Source organism: Talpa occidentalis, unplaced genomic scaffold (genome assembly GCF_014898055.3).
Source record: "Talpa occidentalis isolate TD23 unplaced genomic scaffold, MPIMG_talOcc4v2.1 talOcc4.6, whole genome shotgun sequence".
Taxonomy (NCBI): domain Eukaryota; kingdom Metazoa; phylum Chordata; class Mammalia; order Eulipotyphla; family Talpidae; genus Talpa; species Talpa occidentalis.
The window spans coordinates 52,666,440-52,692,619 of NW_023604972.1; the positions used below are offsets into that span (position 1 = coordinate 52,666,440).

Below are 26,180 nucleotides of genomic sequence, written 5' to 3' on the forward strand. Positions count from 1 at the left end.
TAGTGATGGTTTTCTATGTGTAAATTAATAAATCAATATAATTCAAGAATTAGGTGACTGAAAGTTTTGATTGTTTGAAAATAGGTACTTTTTCCTACATATGATTTTTTCCTAATCCTAGTCATATTTATCTCAATCTGAGTAAAACCTTGCATTTTCAGGTGGTAAAGAAAGACTTATATGATATACTTTCTAACTTAACAGAAACATTATGTTATACTGTTCTAGAACATTTATATTACCTTTAGACAAATCAGTGGCACCCAGTGTCATAGAGATTCTTCAGATTAATGCTAGTGTTTTAAAGTTAAAAAGCTTTCTGTGTTTTGTAAAATTGTATAAATATTTGTAATACTGTACTTTTTACCCCACTACTGATTTGGTGTCAAACAGTTCCATTTTTCTATATTAAATCAGATTCTAAAATCTAAATCACCAAGACATTGAAGAATAAAAACTCACTATTATGGGCCTCCCTAGTGGCGCAGGGGGTTAAGCACCATAATATGAAGCAATCCATAGCCTCTGCCACACGAGTTCGATCCCTGGCCAGCCAGGGAGCGAACCACATAGTGCAGCAGACCTCTCCTGATTCCCCTGCTGCTCCCCTCAGCAGTGTATTCAGTCAGTCTGCCAATTGTGTTCCCAACTCTGTCTCTGGTGAATCCTCTCACCCATCACATCTCTGGCCTATACCCCAGTTCTTGTATGCATAAATAAATAAATCTTTTTAAAAAACTAAAAACTCACTATTAGCCATTATCATTCCTCCTCACCTTACCTTTCCCAGTCCTAAAACAGGGACTATTTAAAAAGTCGTAGAAGGACAGTCAGGTCTTCATCCCATGCCAAACTGAAATGATCAATGCCCGAGCCATTTAATGTTCCGATGGTTCTTCTGCTTCACTGGGGATGACTGAGGATGACTGGGGGCTTTGGGTCTTTGTCCATTCTTAGAGTCCAGAGTTCTAGGTTCTGGTCTCAGAGCTGTGCCTTGTCACTGTTCTCCTCCAGTTCCTGTTATCTCCCTGTCAACCCCCATTAGTCCAGCCACTTTTTCTGATCCTGAATAAGCCATCCTGATCTCTACACCTCTAACCATTTCTCTATATCTTTAGTTCTCCCTACTCCACAACTCTCGGCTCCCCAAATTTTCATCTCTGTCATTATAAACATAATGTTGATCTTTCTTGTGAACAAAAGTGTTTTTTTCTTTACAATTCCTATACATTTTTTATTTACTTATTAAGAGTTTTACATAGTTGTTTCTTTTTATAATGAAAGATGTTACCACATTCTTATATTTTCCCCAAATTTCCAAAAATATGATTGTTATTTCAGTGTCATCCTTTTGAAAGAATTAGGTAGAAGACATAAATATAAGAAATAGTCCCTTGCCATTCCAACTTAGTACTAGGCTTTTTACCACCAATCATTAGCCTCCTGCCTACTGTTCTTACCTCTCTGCCACAATAACTTTTTCTGGTTCAGTGTGAATTCTTCAGTCACTTACATCCTATAATCTCTGAGTTGCCTCCAGTAGAAATATTTTGTTTGAGTTTCTTCAGGTAAAGAAGACTTGGGCTGTCAATTACCAGCATTTTTTAACTTGTCCCAAAGAGGGCTGGTCTGGAAACAGGACTTGCCGTCATTCTAAGGTGTTATCTCCTCTCTGTCTCATCTCTTTCTCTGTTCATAACATTATGTTCCTAAAAGTCATAATATTCTATTCCTAAAAGTGAGAAGAAAGACAAAAAGAAATTCAGAGTGTATTTTATGTGAGTAGAATTCAAGTTCAAGAATGTTGCCTCTGGGCCTCCCTGGTGGTGCAAGGGGTTAAGACACAACCTATGAAGCTATCTGCAGCCACTGCAGCACAGCACGAGTTCGATCCCTGACCAGGCCAGGGAGCTACCCACATGGTGCAGGAGACCTGTCTTGCCTGCCGCTCCCCTCAGCAGTGTATTTTGGTCCATCTGTCTGTTCTGTCCCCCACTCTATCTCTGGTGAATTCTCTCACCCCCACACCTCTGGCCTGTACTCCAGTTCTTGTATGCATGAATAAAAAAATCTTTAAAAAAACAAAAGAAGAATGTTGGTCCTGATGTAGCAACTCATTTTCATTTTTTTTTAAAGATTTATTTTGTTTATACAGGAGCTGGGGTACAGGCCAGAAGCGCGGGAGGGTGAGAGACTTCACCAGAGACAGAGCAGGGGGGAAAAACAGGCAGACGGACCGAAGACATTGCTGAGGGGAGCAGCAGGCGAGACAGGAGAGGTCTGCCACGCCATGTAGCAACGCATTTTCAATCTTATTTTGATATTTGAATAATTTTTATTCTTCTACAATCTAAATGTCCATATGGTAATAATTTTCTGCTTTTATTATGAGGGAAAAAAAGACTTAAAAGTAGTCATGATTAAGTAAAGAAAAAGGGAGTTCTTTTGATGAGAGGAGAGAGGTGATTTGAAAATCAATCCAGAAAACAAGCCCTTTGTTACGTATGAACTGAATGAACACTATGCTTTCCTGGAAGTTAAAGAAAGAGATTATTCACGCAGTATCTCCCACCTTTCATCTGTTTTAAGATGAGTAACTGTCATAAGACTTGGGTAGAAAAAAATCATTACTGACACCTTGTTAAAGCTTTGGGAGATGCCAGAGTTACCTGGTTAGGATGGACACATATTCTATTAATAAAACTACGAACAGGATCAAACACCATTTTTTAAATCATCACTCTCATCATTTAATGGTTGTTGTCTAACCATCATTGTCAACCTATTAACATTTTAGATTTTTTTATATTAGTTAAAGAAATTTAAATTCAAAAGCAAGCAAGCCCTCCATTTGAATGGCAGTGAGAATAAAGACATTATTGTACAAAATAAAGAAAGGAAACAATCCTATCTAGGTAGTTATATAGAAATTCTTTTTTTTTTAAAGATTTATTTATTTATTTGTTTATATAAGCACTGGGTACAGTCAGAAGCGTGGGTGAGAGAATTCACCAGAGACAGAGCGGGGAGCAGAGCAGGCAGAAGGACTGAAGTACACTGCTGAGGGGAGCAGCGGGCAGCAGGAGAGGTCTGCTTGCCTTGCGGGACCCTCCTCTGGTGGCCGGGGAGCAGCCACAGCCGGGGATCTAAGTGGCGCTGCAGAGGCCACGGGCAACTTTGCAACCCAGCGCTCAACCGCTGTGCCACCGGGGAGGCCCAGTAGTTATATAGAAATTCTTATATCAAGGTATTAAAGACAGAGCGGTAAATAAAATATTCATGTGATTCATCAAATAAAATTCCAGGTAAGACCTATATAGATTACCTTATCCCACTCAAGGCTTAGTCATTTTCAAAGTGCTATAGTGCAATGAATATATGTATACATGTAAAATTTATTTTACATTGTTTAGTACCCTTCCCTTTTTTCAGGTGTAGAATCTACTTCAGGTCTCTTGGTGCTTGTTTCTAACATTTGTTACGGTTTCTGGCTCACAGAAATACACAGAAGTTTCTGGCTAACAGAACATTGTGGAGAGCCAAACTTAGAAGATAAACAAAGCTTTTAGTAGAATAGCAAGGATGGTACTTGCCAGGCCAGAGAAGTAGTAGAAATGTATCAGCAATGTGGTGTGTGTTTGTGTGTGTGTTTAACATATGTGTCTAGCTATGGGATTTCTATTTATCTTATTGCCCTGTATTCAACCTCCAGTCTTGAAATACCAGCTGGGATCCCTCAAAGGTATATTTGAGCATGTGGGGTATTTGTCATGAAATTCTGGTAGTAATTTTCTGCTTTTATTATGAGGGGAAAAAAAAAGACTCTAAAGTAGTGAGTTGTTGAAAACTCCTTTTTTAAAAATTTCAGCCTACCATTTCATATAAGTAAATTACTGACTCTGTAAGAGAATATCTTCTTCATCTTTTATTTTCAGCACAAAATAACTCTGTGACTTTGAGAAATGCCTTTAACCTTTATAGATTCAGTTTCTTCACATGTGAAATAACAGGGATAATATCCTGAGTAACGCTAGAGTTCTTCAAGGCCATGTTGCTAATAGCATGCTATCTATTTTGTTCTTGATCATAATTAAAGCACAGTATGGGCACATACATCACTTTCATAATGCAGCGCAGATGACCTAGTTATTGTTCCTCCTTATAGTTAACGCGATTGAGTGATCCTGGGCAAATCACTTAGATTTTTATGCTGCCATTTCCCCCTTTTTTTTAGTACTTCTTTCCAAAATTTAATTTTCTAATGGCATATAGAAAACCTTTTGTCTTAAAACTTCTATTAACTTATCTACCTTAGGAGTACCCTACATTCCATAACAAATAGTTCTAATAAAATATTTAATTGTTTTACCACAAGCTGACTAAACATCAATACTTCATTCTTTTGCACCAAACAAAAATGTTTTCAGTGTTTTTTTTTAGTTATAACACTACAAAATTATTAGAATAAAGGTTCACTAGAAATTTGAAATATTGTCACAACTAAATTAATAAAACTTACTAATATAGAGAAGAGTGCATGAAGGCAATATATCCATTAATCTCTGCACACAGAGTATTTTACATGATGGATTTTGCTTTTCTTGGGTGAAGCTGAAGATTTATTACATATGGTACCTACGCAAACATTTCAGTAATAATGAAAAGTTCAGAACATTTCTTTTCCAATGTTGTAGGTCTGTTGTAATTAACAGGAAAAAAATGTTGTTCAGTCAATATTTTTAACTTGATAATACAATAGGAATTTGGATATGAGTACCAGAATATTTTACATGTTTTGTTCATTTCATTCTACTTGTTCTTTTATTGTGTTATTTTTTATTGTGTTTTTAATGGTTTACAACACTGTGTATGACTTAGGGATAGAGATTCACTCTTCAGCTGTCTGTTACCACACCACATCCACCACCTAAGGCACGACCAGTCAGTCACCATATTCCATTGTATCCCTCATTGCTCTAAACTTCCCTCTCACCTTTGGTAGCCTCTAATTTACAGTCAGCTTTCTATGATTTATTTTTTATTTGATTTAGTGTGACCCTCTGTTTTGTTTCTTTATGGACCACATCTGAGTGAAACCAGCTAATATTTGTCTTTCTCCTTCTGGTTTATTTCGCTTAGTAGAATCCCCTCTAATTCTATCCATGTTGTTGCAAATGGTAAGACGCCATGTTTTTATAGCTGCATAGTATTTCATTATGAATATATACTACATCATCCTAATATACTCATTGAGTATTTAGGTGACTTCCATAACTTGGGTACTGAAAATAGTGCTTCTATGAACCTAGGAGTATGTATATCCCTTCAAATTAGTGTTTTTCTTAGATATCTAGTAATGGAATTGTTGGATCATATGGTAGATATATTTTTAATGTTTTAAGAAACCTTCATACTCTTTCTCCATTGAAGCTAGACCCAATCTACATTCCCACCAATATATGTGATGGTTCCTTTTTCTATGCACCATCACCAACACTTGTTTCTGGTCTTTTTAATATGACAGTGGCATATTTTCTAATGCTGAGATTCTGTAATATTTATGCTTTCTTTAAAAGCTTCTTGGATATTAAAATGATGGCCCATTGCCTGAAATACACTGCTGAGGGGAGCAGCAGGCAAGACAGGAGAGGTCTGCTATGCCATGTGGGTAGCTCCCTGGCCAGGGATGGAACTTGTGCTGCAATGGCTGCCATCTGTGTAATTTCTCTTCTTTCATTTCTAATTGTGTTTTTTAATGTTTTCTCTCTTCTGTTCTTTGTTAGCCTAGCTAGAGGACTGTTGATTTTATCTTCTCTAAGAACCAACAATAGTTTTATTAGTCTTTTATATATCATTTTTATTTCATTGATTTCTGCTCTTGTTTTTATTCCCTTCTTTCTACTAACTGTGGATCTTGTTTGTCCATCTTTATTCAAGTTGCTTTAGGTGTAACATTAAATTCTTTATTTAGGATTTTTCTTGTTTCTTTTTTTAAAATTAGCGATGGGGCCTCCCCTGGTGGCGCAGCAGTTGAGCGCTGGGTTGCGAAGCTGCCCAGCAGCGATCCCTGGCTGCTCCCCGGCCACAGGAAGAGGGTCCCACATGGCGCAGACCTGTCCTGCCGCCCGCTGCTCCCCTCAGCAGTGTACTTCGTCAGTCTGCGTGTTCTGTTCCCTGCTCTGGCTCTGGTGAATTCTCTCGCCCTCACACGCTTCTGACTGTACCCAGGCCTTGTATAAATAAATAATCTTTAAAAAAGAAATTAGCAATGTATAATTATTTTACATCCTTTTTTTTGTCCCACATTATAGATTTTCTCTCCTCAGGCATGGTCACCATAGCTTTCCCACCACAGTGCACCCATGGTACTCAATCATGTTCCATTGTGCTCTCCTCTTCCCACCCCCGTTTTCAGTTCTCCTTGCTTCCTTCCCCCCATCTCATCTCCCGAATGTCTCAAATCTATGTTCTGCTTTTAAAGTTCAGTCTCATAGTTTGTCTTTATCTGATTCTTTGTTTGGAATGTTTAGAGTGCACATGTAAGTGAAACCACCTGGTGTTTATTTTTCTCCTGGCTGACTTCACTTAGAACAATCCCTTCTAGTACCATCCATGTTGTCTCAAATGGCATGCTTTTATCTTTTTGATTGCTGAGTAGTATTCCATTGTTATCCATAAGATATCTTCTTGAGCCACTTATCTTTCTGGGGACATTTAAGTTGTTTCCATATCTTGGCAATTGTAAATAGTGCTGCTGTTGTATAAACATAGGAGTGCAGGTTTCCTTTTGAAATAGTGTTTTTGTGTTCTTTGGATAGATACCTAGAAGTGGGATTTTTATGCATCACTTTTATTGATTTTTTGTTTGAAGGTTCTACTGAGATTAGTATATGATGGATTATTTATGTTACCCATTTGGTGGTCTGGTCTCTAATTTTTCTGATGGCCCACACTGTTACTCTGTTCCTCTTCCTTCATGTTATATGATGTAGATTCATTTATGTTTAGATTCAGATGGGCCACATCTCCTATATATTATATAATTTAAGTATCTGTTACCTCTGTATTGTTTTGGTGTTGCTTTATAATAGTTCCATTTAGTACTTCTTTCAAATCTGAATTGGTGTGGATATATTCTTTTAATTTTTGGTTTTAGTGAAGTTCTTTAGCCTTTCCTCTCTGTTAAATGATAGACTTGCAGGATATAAGATTCTGGGCTAGAAATCCTTTCCTTTGAACATGTTAAATGTAGCCTGCCCATTCCCTTCTTGCCCGTAAGATTTCCACTGAAAAGTCTGTGGAATGTCCAATTTATTTTCTTTCGCTCACAGATTCAATAGTGTGTCCTTATCATTGGCTTTCAACAGTTTAATTATAATGTGTTTCAGATTGTGTCATTCTGGAATTATTTTGTTTGGAACTCTTTGGGCCTCTTCGGTTGGGATGTCTGGTTCATTTCCCAGATATTTCCCTTAAATAATTATTTTAAATAAATTCCTTTAAATATATCTTCTATGCCTTTATATGTTTCTTCTCCTTCTGGAACTCCTATTATATGGATATTATTTCTTTCTAGGTTAGCCAAAGAACTCATACTATTTTCATTTTTTTAATTTTTTTTATTTTATTTTATTGAGGTAATGATGGTTGGCAACACTGTATATGATCCAGACCCACAGGTTTACACCTCTTTTTTTTTTAATTTTTAAGATTTATTTATTTATTTATACAAGCAGTGGGTACAGTCAGAAGCGCGGGAGGGTGAGAGGACTCACCAGAGCCAGAGCAGGTAGCAGAACAGGCAGAAGGACCGAAGTACACTGCTGAGGGGAGCAGCGGGTGGCAGGAGAGGTCTGTGCTCCATGTGGGACCCTCGCCGGCGGCCAGGGATCGAACAGACGCTGCCAAGGCTGCAGGCAGCCCTGCAGCCCAGTGCTCAACCGCTGCACCACCAGGGGAGGCCCTTACACCACTTTTTATTTTTTTTTTCTATTTATTGATCGATTTGTGTGTTTTCCACCACTGTTCTTTCAAAGTAATTCTCTCATTGCTTATGCTTAAGGCTCTCTTTTGTATTTCTTCAATTTGGTTATAGTGTTTTTTGGATTATTAATTCTAGTTGTAGCAAACATTTTATTGATATTAATTCTTATTTTACACCATTAATTAATTGTTTTTCATATTTCAGCAAACATATTTGCAACTGTTAAATTCCTCCTCAGCCATATTCTACAATTCTGCAGAATTGAGAATTCTCCTGGGGTTTTATTGCTCCAGAATTTGAAATTTTTGTAATGTTTTTCCATTTCTTCATTTTCAGTTTGTATGGATTTTAATAAGAAATATCACTTTTTTAATGTTAGTAAATTAGCTTTATGCCCCACTTACATGAAGCTAGGTGTAGCCCTGGATTGTTATTATTTTCATTTTTAACCTAAGATATTTTTTTTTCTATCATTTCACATCCTGAAGTCCTTGCATCTGTTCAGGTAGCCACAGTACAGTGCTAGTAGCAGATAGGGAGGGACAAGGAGTATTAGGTAGGGAGGAACTGGGGCAGTAGAGTACTGAATGGTGGTCTCCAGTGAGCATCAAGGTTTCAAGCTTCCCATAGTGCTGCCCAAGTTGTGTGGTTGGAATCCACTGTGATCCACTCAGCTAGACTGAATCCTTGGCCAAAATTTCTTGTAGAATCTCATAATAGCCTCAGTCTCCATACTGGCTGAGTAATTGATGTTCCACTGAGTGAAGAATATACTTGAAAGAGGATCACAAACCCAAACTTGTTTTTTTCTGCTTTTCAGTATGGAGTCTTAACCTGAAGTGCTCTTTCCAGTTGCTTCAAATTCTGACTAGTGAATGAGTGAGAGCATTCTGTTGTCTTGGTTTCTGCCTCAGGTGTTGTCTTGGTTTCTGCCTCAGGTGTGTTTCATATATCACAGCCCTGGGCTGCAAATAATAAACTCTTCTATGAGAAGATACTCTTGATTCCATCTGTCTCTTCCCAGCAGTTCTGGCTTCCACTGTTGTAGTTTGGAAACCTCAGGCTCAAGCCAGTAATCATCATTTTGTGCCTTTACTATCAATACATTAGTTCTTGAGTTGTAGACCATTTTGGACTAGATCTAAGACAATATTGCGATATCAGACAATACTAATATTGGGATAGACTAATGCTGAATTTCCAAAGCTCTACTTTCCTTATCTCTGAAATGAAAACAGCTATATAATAATTAATTATATTAATTTATTCACAAAGCCATTGTCCCATAATCATCTTTTCTCTTAAAAAGTGGCGGAGGGGCCTCCCTGGTGGCACAGATGGTTGAGCGCCACACTGTGAAGCTGTCTGCAGCCTCTGAAGTGCAGCTTCCATCCTGGCCGGCCAGAAAGATACCCACATGGTGCGGCAGACCTCTCCTGTCTCGCCCGCTGCTCCCCTCAGCAGTGTACTTCGTCAGTCTGCCTGTTCTGTTCCCTGCTCTGTCTCTGGTGAATCCTCTCACCCTCCCACACATCTGGCCTGTTCCCCGATTCTTGTATAAATAAATAAATCTTTAAAAAAATAAAAGTGGTAGAGAGGAAAAAGTATAAACTTTTATGTCTCTTGGGCTGTTTTTGTTCTCTTGCCCATTTTAGATTTATTTGGGATCATGTATGTCAGAATGACTACAGGAGGGAGTGACTGGTTTATTCATTGGAAGGACCTCAGCTAGGAGGTCCCTTTAAATGCATCCCTGCTTTACTGACCATAACCCAGTATTATTCACCATAACCTTCAGAACATGGGTGAGAATGTGAAAACTAGTTTTAGGTAATTTATCTTTTCATTAGAGAGAAATAGGGATCTACTTTTAGCTTTCTTCCTTACCATGGGTCCACTTTCTCCTCACTGAAATCTTTCTTCTATTTGTTTGCTTCTCTACAGTCAGTTAACAACATTTATTGATCCCCTGTTGTGGGTAGAGGATGTTTATTACCTCCACTATTGCCTGGGCCCATTTTTTCATTCCTGCCTTCTCTCTCAATGTGCCACAGTAACCCTCTTCACAACAGATTATTTGCCATTATATAGACTCCTTTTTATTGTTGTTTTAATGGGAAGTGTCTTGGGACTTGTGGAAGGAGGTAATTATCAGAAGAAATACTTTGAAAACTACTCTTTAGCCACTTTGAAAACTTTGCTATGGTAAAAGCTATAAGGAAATGAGTTCAGGTTTTCTGCATCATGCTTTACTTTTGCTTTATGAGGAAATATTACCATGAGCTGATGCATTATTGCCTTTTTATTGTGTTAATATTTATACTGACCTACCAATAAAAGTCATGGAGTTCATTTTCTTTTTTTAATTGTATTTTTTTTGTTGAGTTACTATGGTTTATAACACTGTGTATGAATCAGAGGTATAGGTTAACACTGTTTCATAGGGTTCGTTTTAAATCAATGAAAATTAAATTAACACCAAATTCATAAAATTTAGTGTAGATTATCTCTAAGTGATGAGGCCTTAGATTCTCAATTTAGATGTTATTTAAATGTCTAGCATCTCATTTGATAGGTAACAACTCAGGACCTTGAGAGGGGAAGTGATTATTCAGGGTTGCTCCGTTGGTAAATGTCAGAGTCCATCTCCTTCACATTTGGGTTCTCTTTCCATCAAATAAGAACAACCCTCCACTTAAACTGCTGACACTGATCATACTTAGGATTTCCTTATTTCTCCAATTCCATTGTAAAAATTTTCAATGATAAGGAAAAGAAAATGAATAAAATCTGTTAGTGCAAAATCTTACTGATTGTTAGATAAGTTTTCTATATGCACATTTTATTTCCTTATGTTTTATTGTAGATGTATGGCATGAAAATCCTACCTGAGATTTGAGTATAATTCCTTCAAAATACTCTGTTGATTTAGCTGAAGTATATTCAATTCAAATAAGCAAGTGATAACATGTTTTTTTCAGTTATAATATTCTCTCTTTTCTTAGTTTAAAAATGTAGTAATTACATGAATATATTAAATGATATGTATCAAAACAAGTTGAATATAACTATTTTTTTTAAATAATAAATTTTATTTTTATATTCCCCATACAATTGCAGCCCCCCATTCTGACCCCAATCCCTCCCCTCCCACCCCCGCCCCCCAAAAAGTGTCTCTGGTTCATAGTTTTTTGTTGATTTTGATTTTCACTTTCTTATAGTTATTCATTTTCCTGGTCCCTTATTTAAGTTTTCTAGATTCCTGCTATGAGTGAGACCATCCGGTATTTTTCTTTTTCTTTTTGGCTTATTTCGCTGAGCATGATCCCTTCCAGCGCCATCCATGTTGCTGCAAATTGCATGTGTTTATTTTTTGAATGCTGAGTAATATTCCATGGTATATATGTACCACATCTTCTTGATCCAGTCATCTATTTTTGGGCATTTGGGCTGTTTCCAAAGCTTAGCTATTGTAAACAGTGCTGCAATAAACATAGGGGTGCAGGTGTTCTTTGGAATTGATGTTTCTGTGTCCTTTGGGTAAATACCTAGGAGTGGAATTGCTGGATCATATGGAAGCTCTATGTTTAGTAGGCCCAGAAATCTCCACACAGCTCTCCATAGTGGTTGGACCAGTTTGCACTCCCACCAACAGTGCAGGAGAGTTCCTTTTTCTCCACACCCTCGCCAACATTTGTTGTTGCTAGTTTTTTTAATATGTGCCATTCTCACTGGTGTAAGATGGTATCTCATGGTAGTTTGATTTGCATTTCCCTGATGACAAGTGATGTTGAACATTTTTTCATATGCCTGTTGGCCATTCGCATTTCCTCTTCAGAGAAGTTTCTTTTTAGCTCTTCTGCCCATTTTTTGACTGGATTATTTTCTTTGTTGTTGTTGAGTCTCATCAGCTCTTTGCAGATTTTTGTGATCAGTCCTTTATCATTAGTGTTGGGTGCAAAAATGTTCTCCCAGTTGGTGGGGTTTCTCTTTGTTTTTGTTATTGTCTCTTTTGCTGTGCAGAAGCTCTTTAATTTGATGTAGTCCAGCTGTTGATCTTTGCCTTCACTATCACTGCTTTGGGTGATGTGTCTGTAAAGATGTCTTTTATGTGCAAATCACGTAGCGTTTCGCCTATATTTCCTTCTATATATTTTATGGTTTCAGGTCTTATGTCTAGTTCTTTAATCCATTTTGAGTTGATTTTTGTGTATGGTGTGAGGTAGTGGTCAAGCTTCATTCTTTTGCATGTAGCGACCCAGTTTTCCCAGCACCATTTATTGAACAAACTCTCTTTGCTCCAATGCATAGTCTTTGCTCCTTTGTCAAAGATTAGTTGACCATAAATCTGTGGGTTTATTTCTGGATTTTCTATTCGATTCCATTGGTCTGTATGTCTGTTCTTATTCCAATACCATGCAGTTTTGATGATTATGGCTTTGTAGTATAGTTTGAAGTCTGGGAGTGTGATGCCTCCATTCCCTTCTTTTTTTTTCAGGAGAGCTTTGGCTATTCGAGTTTTTTGTGATTCCATATGAATTTCATCAATAATTGTTCTATTTCTTTGAAGAATGACATTGAAATTTTGATTGGAATAGCATTGAATCTGTATATTGCTTTTGGTAGGATGGCCATTTTAATAATGTTTATTCTTCCAATCCATGAGCAGGGGATGTCTTTCCATTTCTTTGTGTCTTCTTCTATTTCTTTTAACAGTGTTTTATAGTTTTCTTTGTATAGGTCCTTTACCTCTTTGTTAGATTTATTCCCAAATATTTGATTTTTTTTGTTTCAATAAAAAAAGGGATGGTTTTTTTGATTTCTTCTTCTTCAGATTTTTTGTTTGTGTATAGGAAGGCTACTGACTGTTGCGTGTTGATTTTGTATCCTGCCACTTTACTGAACTGATTGATGAGTTGAATTAGTTTTTCTGTGGAGTTTTTGGGGTTCTCTATGTATATTATCATATCATCTGCAAATAGTGATAGTTTGACTTCTTCTTTTCCTATTTGGATTCCTTGGATGTCTTTCTCTTGTCTTATTGCTCTGGCTAGGACTTCCAGTATTATATTGAAAAGCAGTGGTGAGAGTGGGCATCCTTGTCTTGTTCCAGATCTTAATGGAATTGCTTTCAGCTTTTCACCATTGAGAATAATACTGGCTGTTGGCTTGTCATAGATGGCCTTTATGATGTTGAGGTATGTTCCTTGTATCCCAAGAATTTCAAGGGCTTTTATCATGAATGGGTGTTGCACTTTGTCGAAAGCTTTCTCAGCATCTATTGATATTATCATATGGTTTTTATATTTCTTTTTGTTGATGTGTTGGATAACGTTGATTGATTTCAGATGTTAAACCATCCTTGTGTTCCAGGAATGAATCCTACTTGGTCGTGGTGAATTATCTTATGGATACATTGTTGGATTCTGATAGCTAAAATTTTATTGAGGATTTTTGCATCAGTGTTCATTAGGGAGATTGGCCTGTAGTTTTCCTTTTTTGTGTTGTCCTTGTTCGGTTTTGGTATTAGTGTAACGTTGGCTTCATAGAACGTGTTTGGTATTGTCCCTTCCTTCTCAATTTTTTGGAAGAGTTTGTGAAGGATAGGCACTATTCATCTCTGAATGTTTGGTAGAATTCATTTGTAAATCCATCAGGTCCTGGGCTTTTGTTTTTGGGAAGATTTTTGATTACCATTTCAATTTCCCTAATTGTTATTGGTCTGTTTAGGTGTTCTATTTCTTCTTTATCTAGCTTTGGGTGATTGTAGAGTTGTAGGAATTTGTCCATCTCCTCTAGATTGTTAAACTTGTTTCCATATAACTGTTCATAGTAGTTACTGATTATTCTTTTGATTTCTGCTGTGTCCGTTGTGATTTCTCCTCTTTCATTGATGATCCTGTTTATTTGTGCTTTCTCCCTTTTTTCCTTTGTGAGCCTGGCTAGGGGTTTGTCTATTTTATTGATTTTTTCAAAGAACCAGCTCTTGGTTTCATTGATCTTTTGGATTGTTTTTTAGTTTCAATTTCATTTATTTCTGCTTTGGTTTTTATTATTTCTTTTCTTCTACTGGTTTTGGGGTTTTTTTGTTGTTCTTTTTCTAGATCTTTGAGCTTCGAGATTAGGTTGCTTCTTTGAGTTCTTTCTTGTTTCTTGATGTGAGCTTCTGTTGCTATATATTTTCCTCTTATTACTGCTTTTGCTGCATCCCATACATTTAGGATTTTGGTGTCCTCCTTGTTGTTCAATTCAAAGAATTTTTTAATTTCTTCTTTAATCTCCTCATTAGTCCAGTGGTCTTCCAGTAGTGTGGTTCTTAATCTCCATGAGGTAGGAAAGTTCCTTGCCTTCTTTTTATGGTTTATTTCTAGTTTGATGCCTTCATGGTCAGAAAAGATGGTTGATATGATTTCAATCTTGGTGTATCTGTTGATATTTGTCTTGTGCCCCACTATGTGATCGATCCTGGAGAATGATCCGTGTGCGCTTGAGAAAAATGTGTACTCCGTTTTTTTGGGGTTTAGTGTTCTATAGATGTCTGTTAAGCCCAAATGCTCTAGGTCCTTATTTAGAACTTGGGTTTCTTTACTTATTTTTTGTCTTGTTGATCTATCCATTGTTGATAGTGGTGTGTTGAAGTCTCCCACTACGTATGTGTTTTCTCTGATGTCTGTTTTCAGAGAGGACAACAGTTGTCTGATATATTTTGGTGCTCCTTCGTTTGGTGAGTATATGTTAATGAGTGTTATTTCTTCTTGAAGTATTGTCCCCTTGATCATAATGTAGTGACCATTGGGGTCTCTTTTTATCTTTTTGAGTTTGAAATCTGTTTTATCTGATATCAGTATAGCTGTTCCTGCTTTCTTTTTTGGTCCATTTGCTTGTAGGATTGTTTTCCATCCTTTAACTTTGAGCCTATTTTTATCTTTTGTAGCTAAATGTGTTTCCTGGAGACAGCAAAAGGTTGGGTTTTGTTTCTTAATCCAGGCTGCAACTCTGTGTCTTTTTATTGAAGAGTTTAGTCCATTTACATTTAGAGTTAATATTGATATGTTAACATCTGTATTTGCCATTGTGTTTGTCTTTCCTTTGATTTTATTTAATTATTCTTTTAATAACTTTTTTTTTTTTGGCCTTCTTTCATTGTTATTCGCCCCTCTGAGGTTCTGGCTTTAGGACTTCTTGTAGAATTTTTTGGAGTGGGGGTTTAGTTGTAATGAAATTCCGGAGTTTCTGTTTGTCTGGGAAGGTCCATACTCTTTCTTCAAAGAGGAAGGAGAGCTTTGCGGGATAGAGTATTCTTGGTTGGCATCTGTTTTCCTGGAGTCTGTTGACTATGTCCCTCCACTCTCTCCTTGCCCGTAGTGTTTCTTCAGAGAAGTCTGATATAAGCCTGATTGGCTTTCCTTTGAATGTTATCTGTTTCTTCCCTCTTGCCAGCTTCATTATTTTTTCCTTGTCCTGGATTCTTGGGAGCTTTACTATTATGTGTCTTGCTGTATTTTTCCTTTCGTCGTGGAAGTTTGGTGTTCTTCTTGCTTCTTCTATATCAATTTTCAACTCCTTCACATTTGGGAAGTTCTCTTCAATTATCTCTTTGAATATTTTCTCCGTTCCTACATCTCTCTCCTCTCCTTCTGGTATTCCTATAACTCTTATATTTCCTTTCCTCATGGAGTCAGATAGTTCCCGAAGTCTTTCTTCATTCTTTTTCCTTCATACTTCTCTTTCCTTTTCTGTTTTGGTTCTTTTTATTTCTGTGTCTTCAAGAGCACTTATTCGTTCTTCCATTTCATCTATTCTGCTTTCATTGCTTTTCCCAGAATTCTTTAGTTCTTCCATTAATTCTTTGGTCTCCTGCATTTCTTTTACTTCCCTCTTTAGGGACTCAATTTCATTCTTCTGACCATTGTTTTCCCTCTTTAGGGACTCAATTTCCTTCTTCTGATCATTGTTTTCCTTTATGACTTCTATAACTTTTTTAATCATGGCAATTTTAAATTCTCTTTCTGGAAGGCTCAGAAGTTCTTCCAAGTTACTGTCGTTGCTATCTGGGGGCTGGTTTTCTTTTTGTGGTGTGCTTTTTCCCTGGGGAGTTGCTAGGTTGCATGTGGTTCTTCTACTCCCTACTGTCTGTTTTCTAATTTGCTGTATGCGTTGGGACACTGTGTTGCTGGGACTGGCCGGCATCTTGGGTGAGCTTCTCTGCTCCCCTCTGGTTCCTCCAGGAGCCATATGTCAGTTTCAAGCAGACTTTACTGGAGAAAGGTCCCTGTTCTAAAATGCCGATGTGGGGACACACTCCCCTGTGCGCCTGGTCTGCCCCGGCGGTGGGTTCCTGCTCCCCCTCTGGGCTTGGACTGCAGGCCAGAGGGGGTCTGGCGTGGGCGAACTTCCCCCACTCACCTCTGGCTCCTGAGGAAGCCTTCTGCAGGTAGTCTTTACTGAAGAAATGTCCCTGTTCTAAAATGGTGATGCGGGACACACTCCCTGCGCGTCCGGTCTCAGGCACACTCTTCTGCGCGCCTGGTCTGCCCCGGCTGTGGGTGCTTGTTCCCACTGTGGGCTCAGACTACTGGTCGGAAGGGGCCTGGCGTGGGCTAACTCCCCAGCTGGCCACTGGCTCCTCCAGGAGCCTCTGCTGGTTCAAGTCGCTAGGTGGCGTCAGAGATCTCTCCTAGAGCCCTTGGGGAGCTGATTTTTCCACCCGGTGGGACAGGGAACAGAGCGGGAATGGTAGGGTAAACCTCAACGGCTTTGGGGTGCTGTGTCTGCCTTGTGCCCCACCGTCGTGGAGAACCCACGCCCCGAATTTCGTGCCCCGGGTCTCAGTTCCAACGCCCTCAGTTCCAGGTCGTGGGCTGTAGCCCAGTTCAGTGGCGCGGGAATGGCGCCTTTTGAACCCCGCTCCTGTGCCTGGGCGCCTGGTTCCTGCTCACTGGGCGCCTGGTTCTGCAAGCCTAGGTCGCAGGCGTGGGGACCTGGGCAGCTGTGGTCCGGATCCGCGTTTTCTTTTCAACCGCACTGGTTTTCTGCGTGATCCCGACCCCGCTCCCGCTCTGCGTCTGCTTTTCCAGCGCGCCCCTTTTCAGCGCAAGCTTACCGGGTGGCCCGGGGCTGTGTGCTGGTGCTGGTCTCCTCCTGGGGGGCGGGGTTTCTCTTTAATGGCTCCTGGAGCTCAACTCTGCGGCGAATCCTGCAGAATTCTCCACAGCTCCCGTTCACGGGGTGTGGTGGCTGCAATAGTTCCTTTCCACTCCCAGTCCCGCTTGCTGCGTCGTTTGTTCTTGTGGGCCGTTTTGGTTTGTTGTTTTCCTCCTCTCTGCCGGTCGGAGAGTGCCACCTCTGTGGGCGGGGGAGGGGAGCAGGGTTCTGCGCTTCCCTCCCTTCTGGTCCTCTTTTATGGCAACTTTCTTCTTCGGGCAGTTTGCTGGCGTCACCCGTTTATCTTCCGTGTCCCAGTTCTCACTGGGACCTGCCGCTTTTCCTCCCTATTAACTTTTTTTTAATGGGAGATCTTACTCGCAGTGTCTCCTCGCCGCCATGTTGCTCCGCCCTCTCCTGAATATAACTATTATAACTACATAATGTAAAAAAAAAAATTAAACTTGTTCTTACAGTAGATAAGTGATTTATGAATTGCAATATGGAAACACTACATTTTCTCTTCTATAATTAGCTTTCAACAATTTGGTTTTTTTACATTGCAAAGTGTATTTTGAAACTTTTAGAAGAGTCACATGGAATTTATGAAATAAAATTATAATGGATGCTTTAGGTGACATGTTTTGGTAAATGTAATTATTGGCTATATAGAATTTTACCACTATTTATAAATTAAAGTAGAATTTATGAGATCAGCATCAACTTATATGTAATATTTTGGGGTGTAAATTTCAGTCTTTGTTCTATGAATAAAAATAAGCATGGTAACAGAATTTTTTGAACACTTTGGACCAGCAAAACACAGAAATTTGGTATATGGATTAAAGCATCTAACACAACGTATAGCAAATAAGTATAAGTGTGCTAATTTACTTACTCTCCATCCCAAAAGAAATACTTTCAAATGAAGGTATGCCAATTTTTTGTGACTTAAAAAAATGGCTCTCAATTAGAACAGACATTTGAATCCAATAATCCTTTGTTTCTAGAAATTTGTTCTCAGAGAAGACTTGGAAAAATGAAAATTCAATGGAACAAAAAACATTTTTAGTATAATAAAATAAGTTTATTAAAAAAACTGATAATAAAGTTTTGCTCCCAAATAGGGGAATGTATATATAAGCCATATTATATTAATTCAAAAAAATATTATTCAGGCATTATAAATAAGAAATGTGATAGTGATTTTGTTTATGTATCTTGCAGAGTACAAAATGTTTTTTAAATTTTCATTTGATGGGGCCTCCCCGGTGGCGCAGTGGTAGAGCGCTGGGTTGTGAAGCTGCCTGCAGCCTCTGCAGTGCAGGCTCGATCCCCGGCTTCTCCTGGCCACAGAAGGAGGGTCCCACATGGCGTGCAGACTAGGGTCCCACATGGCGTGCAGACTTCTCCTGCCGCCCGCTGTGCCTCTCAGCAGTGTACGTCGTCAGTCTGCCTGTTTTGCTCTTCCCTCTGGCTCTGGTGAATTCTCTCACCCTCCCGCACTTCTGACTGTACCCAGTGCTTGTATAAATAAATAAATACATCTTAAAAAAAAAAATTCTCATTTGATGATTGTGTTTTCAAGAAAAATGTTTATAAAGTATTCAAAGTGAATAAATAAAAAGGTTATATATGAATTATGACTATCCACATAAATCTCTACAAGTGGATAGACTGCAATATGTGCCTATCAGTGTGTGTAAGTGTATGTGTATAGAAATAAATAAGTGGACACACATATACAGATGAAGGGGCTATGGACATTGTTGTCTTTAATATTAGAATGTTTAATTATTTATTTATTAAGATTGATTTATTTATGCATACAAGAGCTGGGGTACAGGCCAGAGGTGTGGGGGAAGGAGGGGTGAGAGGATTCACCAGAGACAGAGTGGGGAACAGAAAAGGCAGATTGACTGAAGTACACTGCTGAGGGGAGCAGAGGGCGAGTCAGGAGAGGTCTGGCTCCCTGGCTGGCCGGGGATCAAACTTGTGCTGCCAAGGCTGCGGAGAACTTTCTAGGTTGCGTTTTAACCCTTTGCGCCACCAGGGAGGCCCAATATTAGAATATTTAAATAGAAACTTCTCCTAATCATAAATGCCCGCATTTGAACAGAAAAGGTGGTGTGCTTATTCCCTTGAGTAGAATCAAGCTTTAAAATACTATTTTTTTCATGATAGAATAGTTTTCACATAAAGGATCTTTTATTATTATTTCTATATGAATATATATGAGTTTTTCAATTGCTGTTTTTAATTAACCAAGATGAATTTAGTAGAATATTAGGTCACTCCATAAAAAAAAGTTTAAATGTATTTAAATTTTACCAGTTTTCAAAAATAATTCTTTCAAACACTATACCAACCAAGAGTAGGAATAATGCTGACTCATGTATTTGTGTAGTTAGAGTCCAAAGGAAGATAAAACGTAAGGTAAAGTATTTACTGTTCCCCTTAAGAGTGTTTATTAGAGGGCCTCCCTGGTGGCACAGGTGGTTGAGCTCAGTGTTGTGAAGCTGTCTTTAGCATCTGCAGTGCCGGTTAGATCGCCACTGGCTGGGGAGATACCCACATGGCACGGCAGACTGACTGAAATAAACTGCTGAGGGGAGCAGCGGGTGAGAGTGGAGAGGTCTGCCACACCATGTGGGTAGCTCCCTGGCTGGGATCGAACTCATGCTGCAGTGACTGCAGATAGCTTCATAGGTTGCATCTCAGTGCCTTGTGCCACCAGGGAGGCCCTGATCACCCTTTTTTTCTATTCTAACAATCAGTGTAAACAACTATTTTATACGTTTTTGGATTATAATATTTGTAGCGTCTGTAACATTTTTATGAATATATTTAATATGAATGATAAGAATGATGATAATAAGGGGTCTAAAGACTGAATAATTCCATTCACGAAAAATGTAAGCACAGTGAGTATATTTGTCAAGGAATAATTTTCAAAAATCTTTCCCAAACATTATGAATTAGAGTTACTTTTTTTTCTTTTATTTTTTACTACATGATAATAATGATCATAACAGAATATTAAGATGCAGTAAAAGAAGAAAAAAATAAATTGCTCTAATCTCAATACCTAGAGAAAAAAAAAACTGATACCATTGTAATGCGTAATTATGGGATTGTTCTACACAAATATTTATTTAAAATCAAATAATATTGTGTACATTCTTTTCTAACATGCTTTACTCAGTAAATGTACCCTAACATAATTTAAAAATCAAATCCAGACAGTTATCTATATTTCAATCATTATTGTACCATGCACATGGATCCCCTTGGTGGGAAGCAGGAGACCCATCCTTGTGTCCACTTTCTGGAAAGAGCCCTCACTGCCCATCTAAGGGAAGAGCAGCTGGGCTGTAATCACCATGTTCAGGCTGCAGTGCCTAGGAGTCCTCCCTGCAACCATTTGCTAGAACTGCCATGAAAGAATGACAATTATACTGCAAGGCTGTAATTTTACAAAAATTTCAGCTACTTCCAATGATACTGAGTGTAGATTGATTCGTAAATTGAAATACCCAGGAATTCCTTTTCCTGTGCTCACAAAAACATATCTTCAGGGTTTGTTTTTCTTTTTTACCCCTTTATGTGTATTCCTAAGTATTTCTTTTTCAGAAGAAACACTTGACTTTTTTATTCCCACCACCCTTCCTTATAACCCCTTCACTCTTCATCTCTCCTCCCTCCAGCCTCAGATACTTCACTTCATTGATTCACATCCACTAGTTTTTTTTTTTTAAGTATTTTACTTTGTTGAATTATCTACTATGTGATTATCCAGTATTTATCTTTGTTGTTCTGACTTGCTTTATTTCATATCTTCTCCTCAAAAATCCTTCCATTTTTCTGTAAATGTCAGCCTTCCATCTTTCTTTATGCAACTGAATATATTTTTAAAAGTTTTCGGTAAAACTAGTAAACTAGTTCTTCACATTTTAGAGTAGGAAAGGCATTAATAGGTGCTTTTTTTTGTATCCAGAAAAATAATTGGCATTCAGTAAAACAAACAAAAAAATTAATATTTAAAAATACAGTAAATTTTGACTTTCCAGGTAATGTTCATGGATTTAACTACATAGAGATTAATATACTTGACTTCACATAAATTTCTTTAAACATTCTCATAAAATGGTTAAAACACAAAAAGCTTATGCATTTCAGATTACTATAAATTTTTCCTTAAATGACCTTCATGGTTTCAACATTATTCACTCTCCAGGGCTAATAGGTATTATTATGTGAAGCTATTTCTAAGACGTTAGAAAAGAAGTCAAATTGAAGGGAGTAGCAGGAAAAAATGTGTTAGAAAAATGCTTTTTCTCATTAGTTTGCAACTAATAAAAACTTGATCCTACGCATCCATGAACTGAGTTCTACCCTAAGTGGAAAGATTCTAAAGATTTTAGACCTTAGAATATCTGTGTGAAATTGGGAATTCCTGATAATTCCCAATTCCCAATGGGAATTATCAAGAGGAATTCATCATTGTACAAGTTCGCAAAAACCAAACAGAAAACCAAAACATCTTATTTACTTTCTTCACTGCCTACAAATATTGATCCAAGCTTCTGAATGCTTCTTATTCGAAAGTTTAAACTTCAATAAAAATTCTTAGTGCATGTTTATAAAATAAGTATCTCAAAATACAAGAAAAAGAAATGACATTTCTAAGACAAAGCAGGAGGCAATGCACTCTTATTTTCTTCTGTGAAGCAAATATTAGCTGCAGTATTTGAAAATGAAAATATTTTAATGACACAGTATAATAATTTGAAGAAAGTATCAAAAACTGCTTTCCATTTTATTATTCCTGACTTGGAGAGGAATGAAAGTTTGCCAGTAGATTTATTTTGTTGAAACATCACAGTGAGAGTTTCTAATTAAAAAAAAATAATTCTGACTAGTTATTTTCATCCTTTCTTATTCAGAAATAACTTACGTCTGTGATGGAGAGAAAGCAGCATTTTCATTTTGGCCATATATTACATGTGTTCTGATAGGATGCACAAAAGATTAACTTTTAAAAAAACTAACTCTTTAGTTAAATATACTACCAGAACAAATGAATTATAATAAGCATCAAAATGCATATTCTAAGCAAAAGTATGTGGGTTCTTTTTTATGTGGGTTCATTGGTTGTTTAGGATGCTGTTATTGTTTATGTTTTTAATTAAGAATTTAATTTGAAAATGGAGATAAAAGTACTTGCCTTTATTTTTCTTTACTATTTAGTTTGATTTATTTCAAATTTAGTCAATGGCCCACTTACTTTCCTCTTCTTAGAAAAAATTGATTGTAACTGAATCAAAATATTGATTGTAACTGAAAGACTTTCAAATTTACTGTTTTCTTTTTAAGGCTAGATTTGAGGAGGGTGAGCAGGGCTAGATTTATAAAAGGTTTTGGATGGTGCACTTTGCAAACAGGAGTACTAAAATCAAAGGAAAGGTATAATCAGCCAATGGCATTTTCAGAAAAGATTGCAAAAATATGAAAAAGGGAAATTGATGGGAAGAAAAATTGATCTACCTAGATGATTTGGTATGAATTGAACTACGGGCTTTTCACATACAATTTCAAGTTTCTTCCTATAGCTGGAAATGACACTTAAAAAAACAGAGCAAAAACATATACTGTGTAGGACCCAGGTCCAGTTCTGCCTCTAGCTTTCCAATAAAGCTAGTAGAAAGAAACTAGCATTTTATTAACATCCTCAGACCCCAGGCACTGAAAATTATGACTCTTATACTGTACTTCAAACTAGAGTTGAAAAACTGTCTTTTCTGCTATATTTAGTGCTAGTAGATTGACTTACTTCTTTATGGACAGTCCTAAAGATCTACTAATTTAAGCAAATTTTTAAAAAGTGGGTGTATGTTGAAAAATACAGTGGTGTTCTACTATAGAAAAAGGCCTTTAAACTCAATCTTTAATCTGAAGACAGGTGGAACCAAAAAAATATAGTATTGGAATGTATAAGTAAAAATTCTTTTTGTTCCTGCACCCTGCAACAACTTCATTATTTAAAAACCCATCAAAATATTTTTTTTTCTAAAAATCTCTGCAATCTTTATAAACGGTGAAGAAAAGTTTTCTTGGTGACTTGTACTTTTGCCATCCCTAGTCCCAATTTTTTTTAAGATTTATTTATTTATGCATACAAGAGCTGGGGTACAGGCCAGAGATGCAGGGGGGAGAGGATCCATCAGAGACAGTGTGGGGAACAGAACAGGCAGACTGACTGAAATACACTGCTAAGGGGAGCAGCGGGCGAGACAGGAGAGGTCTGCCTCACCATGTGGGCTTCTCCCTGGCTGGCTGGGGATCAAACTTGTGCTGCAGAGGCTGTGGATTGTTTCATATTGTGGTGTTTAACCCCTTGTGCCACCAGGGAGGCCCTCTAGTCCCACTGTTTATAAAAACAAACTTTATTTCATTTCTCTTGCTAAGAAAATTCTGTTAACAATCTTATTCTGAATATGGACTGCTAGACCATGCAGATCTTTATTGTAATTCAAGGTGCACCACTCATTGGTAATAGTATGCAAGCTAATTATTCTCATCCACGAAATGGGAATAACAACAGCAATTCACAGGAATGTTATGAAGATTAACTGAGATCATATTCCTGAAGCTTCCAGCCCAATAAGTCTCTTAAGACAGGTGCTCACATTGTTAGTGAAAGGTCCTAGGACTCACTGGTCTCCCTTTTCTGTTCTCCACACACACACCCAGTACACACACACAACCTAATCGCTAAATAATGCATACATAATTATATAACATTAGCATGAATGCCCCAGTGCATTGGTTACTGTATTAACTCAGCGGTGAACTTGGCATTCCATCTCCTACTTTTCTCCTTCATTAATCCCCTTGGGCAACCCTCTCGAACACATGAGTGGGTACACCAGGGCATCAGGCAAACTGTGAAGCCAGTCATGCACATGAGTATTTTCTATTTTCTATCTAAGTTTCAGCTGGTCTGGTTCTGTCTCCAAGACCAGACAGAGCTCATGTTGCTCACAATTAACCAGACTCTGGCCATGTGGTCACTACCATCAAGATCTGCCACAAGAAAGACAGCAGTTCAATAAAATCTGGAAACCTATTTATAGCCCACTTGAAACAAACCCTTCCCTGTGAAGCCTAAAGGGTTCTCCTTGAGAACACAGAAAGTAATTCATTAGTCTTGTTATTAACCAGGGCAATCAAAGGGAGGAAAATACAGCAAGCACATTTTTCCCAGCACTCAGTTTACAAAACATTTTCTCCTACATGTTGTCCCATTTCACCCCCATGCCAACCCAGGAGGTAGATAAAGCAGACTCTAGTATTAAATGTCTATTTTATAGATTACAAAACTGATATCTGTAAGATTAAATAAATTGCTTCAGTTACAGGAGTGGTAAACAGGGGTAGCTTGGAGGCAAAGAATGAGAATGATTTCTTCTTAATGCAAGCTAAGCTTCAGTAAACACTTGCCTATAAGAACATGTATGCACTAAAAGAAACAATGATTTGGAATATCCTTGCAATCTTAAATTGCTTCCTCTCCTCTTTTGATAAAAAAACCAAAATATGAGAAATAAAAATCATACAGGGAATCACAAACATATTTGTATCTGTCTATAGCATATTCATTCAGAATGAATATATTTTAGGCAAGAAATGCCTCTTGAAACGTATCCAAAATAAAATATGCATTCATCAACACTAATCTTGAAAAAGATGGTAGGAATTTTTATGAGAAATTTTAATTGTCAGTCAGCTCTGAAATAAATATATCTTTGGGCCTCCCCGGTGGCGCAGTGGTTGAGCGCTTGGTTGCGAAGCTGCCTGCAGCCTCTGCAGCACCGGATCGATCCCCGGCTGCTCCCCGGCCACCGGAGGAGGGTCCCGCATGGCGCGCAGACCTCTCCTGCCGCCCGCTGCTCCCCTCAGCAGTGTACTTCGGTCCTTCTGCCTGCTCTGCTCCCCGCTCTGGCTCTGGTGAATTCTCTCCCCCTCCCGCGCTTCTGACTATACCCAGCGCTTGTATAAATAAATAAATCAATCTTTAAAAATAAATAAATAGTTAAATAAATAAATATATTTTACCATCTTTTTAATATGGGAGGGGTTGCATGATTCCAATATGTACATAAAAAAGCATGACTTCATTAATATGAATTAGTTTATGAGCCAGAAATGATTTTGTTCTTTAAAGAATTATTTTATTTTGATTTTGGCAAATGCTTTATTTTTCTAATACCTTTCTGTAAGCCCTGTTACCTTCAAAAGGGTATTCAAACACTTTTTTACTTGTAATAGATATCAAGGCAATTAGAATAGCTAATGTGAAGTGTATGTCTGTGTGTGTGTGTGTGTGTGTGTGTGTGTGTGTGTGTGTGTGTGTGTGAGAGAGAGAGAGAGAGAGAGAGAGAGAGAGAGAGAGAGAGAGAGAAAGAGAGAGAGAGAGAGAGCAAAGAGAGAGAGAGTGCCCCCCTGGGTTAGCCAATTGGCTCAGGACCTTTTGGAGTTTCCAAGATTTACATTTCTCTGATTGTTGTTGCAACTCTAATATATGGAGCTTGGAATTTCTTGAAAGGCAGTGTCTGAATTGTAGGGTCTTTCCTCTGTCTCTTCTCTTCCCACACACTTTTTTGCCCATGGTCACCTTGTAGTGACCTTGCAGGTATCTGTTTTTTTACCTGAGCTGGGAACCTACTAGTGCTGGGAGCTGGCAGTGTTTTCCATTCCTGGGTGATAGAGTCATGGGAGAAACTGCTGTGAACCAAGAGAGTAGAACCCGGCTCATATGTGCTTTAAGCAGTTCAGGACAGAAACAGCTGCTCGGTCTCCCAGCCTGGGAGTGCAGCCTGCATTTGTCACTGGCCACTGAAGTGTGATTGTGCAAGGTGAGAGCTGGGTGCTTTTACGTTCATTTGGAGACAAATTTCCAGGTATTGCTGTTGAATGTGTTTGTTAACTTGAGGATACAGATTATCAACACAAATTCAGGACCTAGACTGTGCGTGGTCTTCATGCTGTT

General features: G+C 38.0%; 1 protein-coding gene across 5 annotated transcripts in view; it reads left to right on the forward strand.

The window, feature by feature from the left end:
- The window catches only part of ARHGAP24 (Rho GTPase activating protein 24), a 775,334-nt gene that overhangs the window by 585,525 nt on the left and 163,629 nt on the right, over nucleotides 1-26,180 (forward strand). Inside the window, exon 1 of one of the 5 annotated variants that reach the window (XM_037529763.2) lies at nucleotides 25,644-26,046. The exons of the other annotated variants lie outside the window; for them this stretch is intronic. The gene's annotated coding sequence lies outside the window, so the exon portion shown is untranslated. Of the gene's footprint in view, nucleotides 1-25,643; nucleotides 26,047-26,180 lie in introns of those variants that run through there. 5 annotated transcript variants of the gene reach the window in all.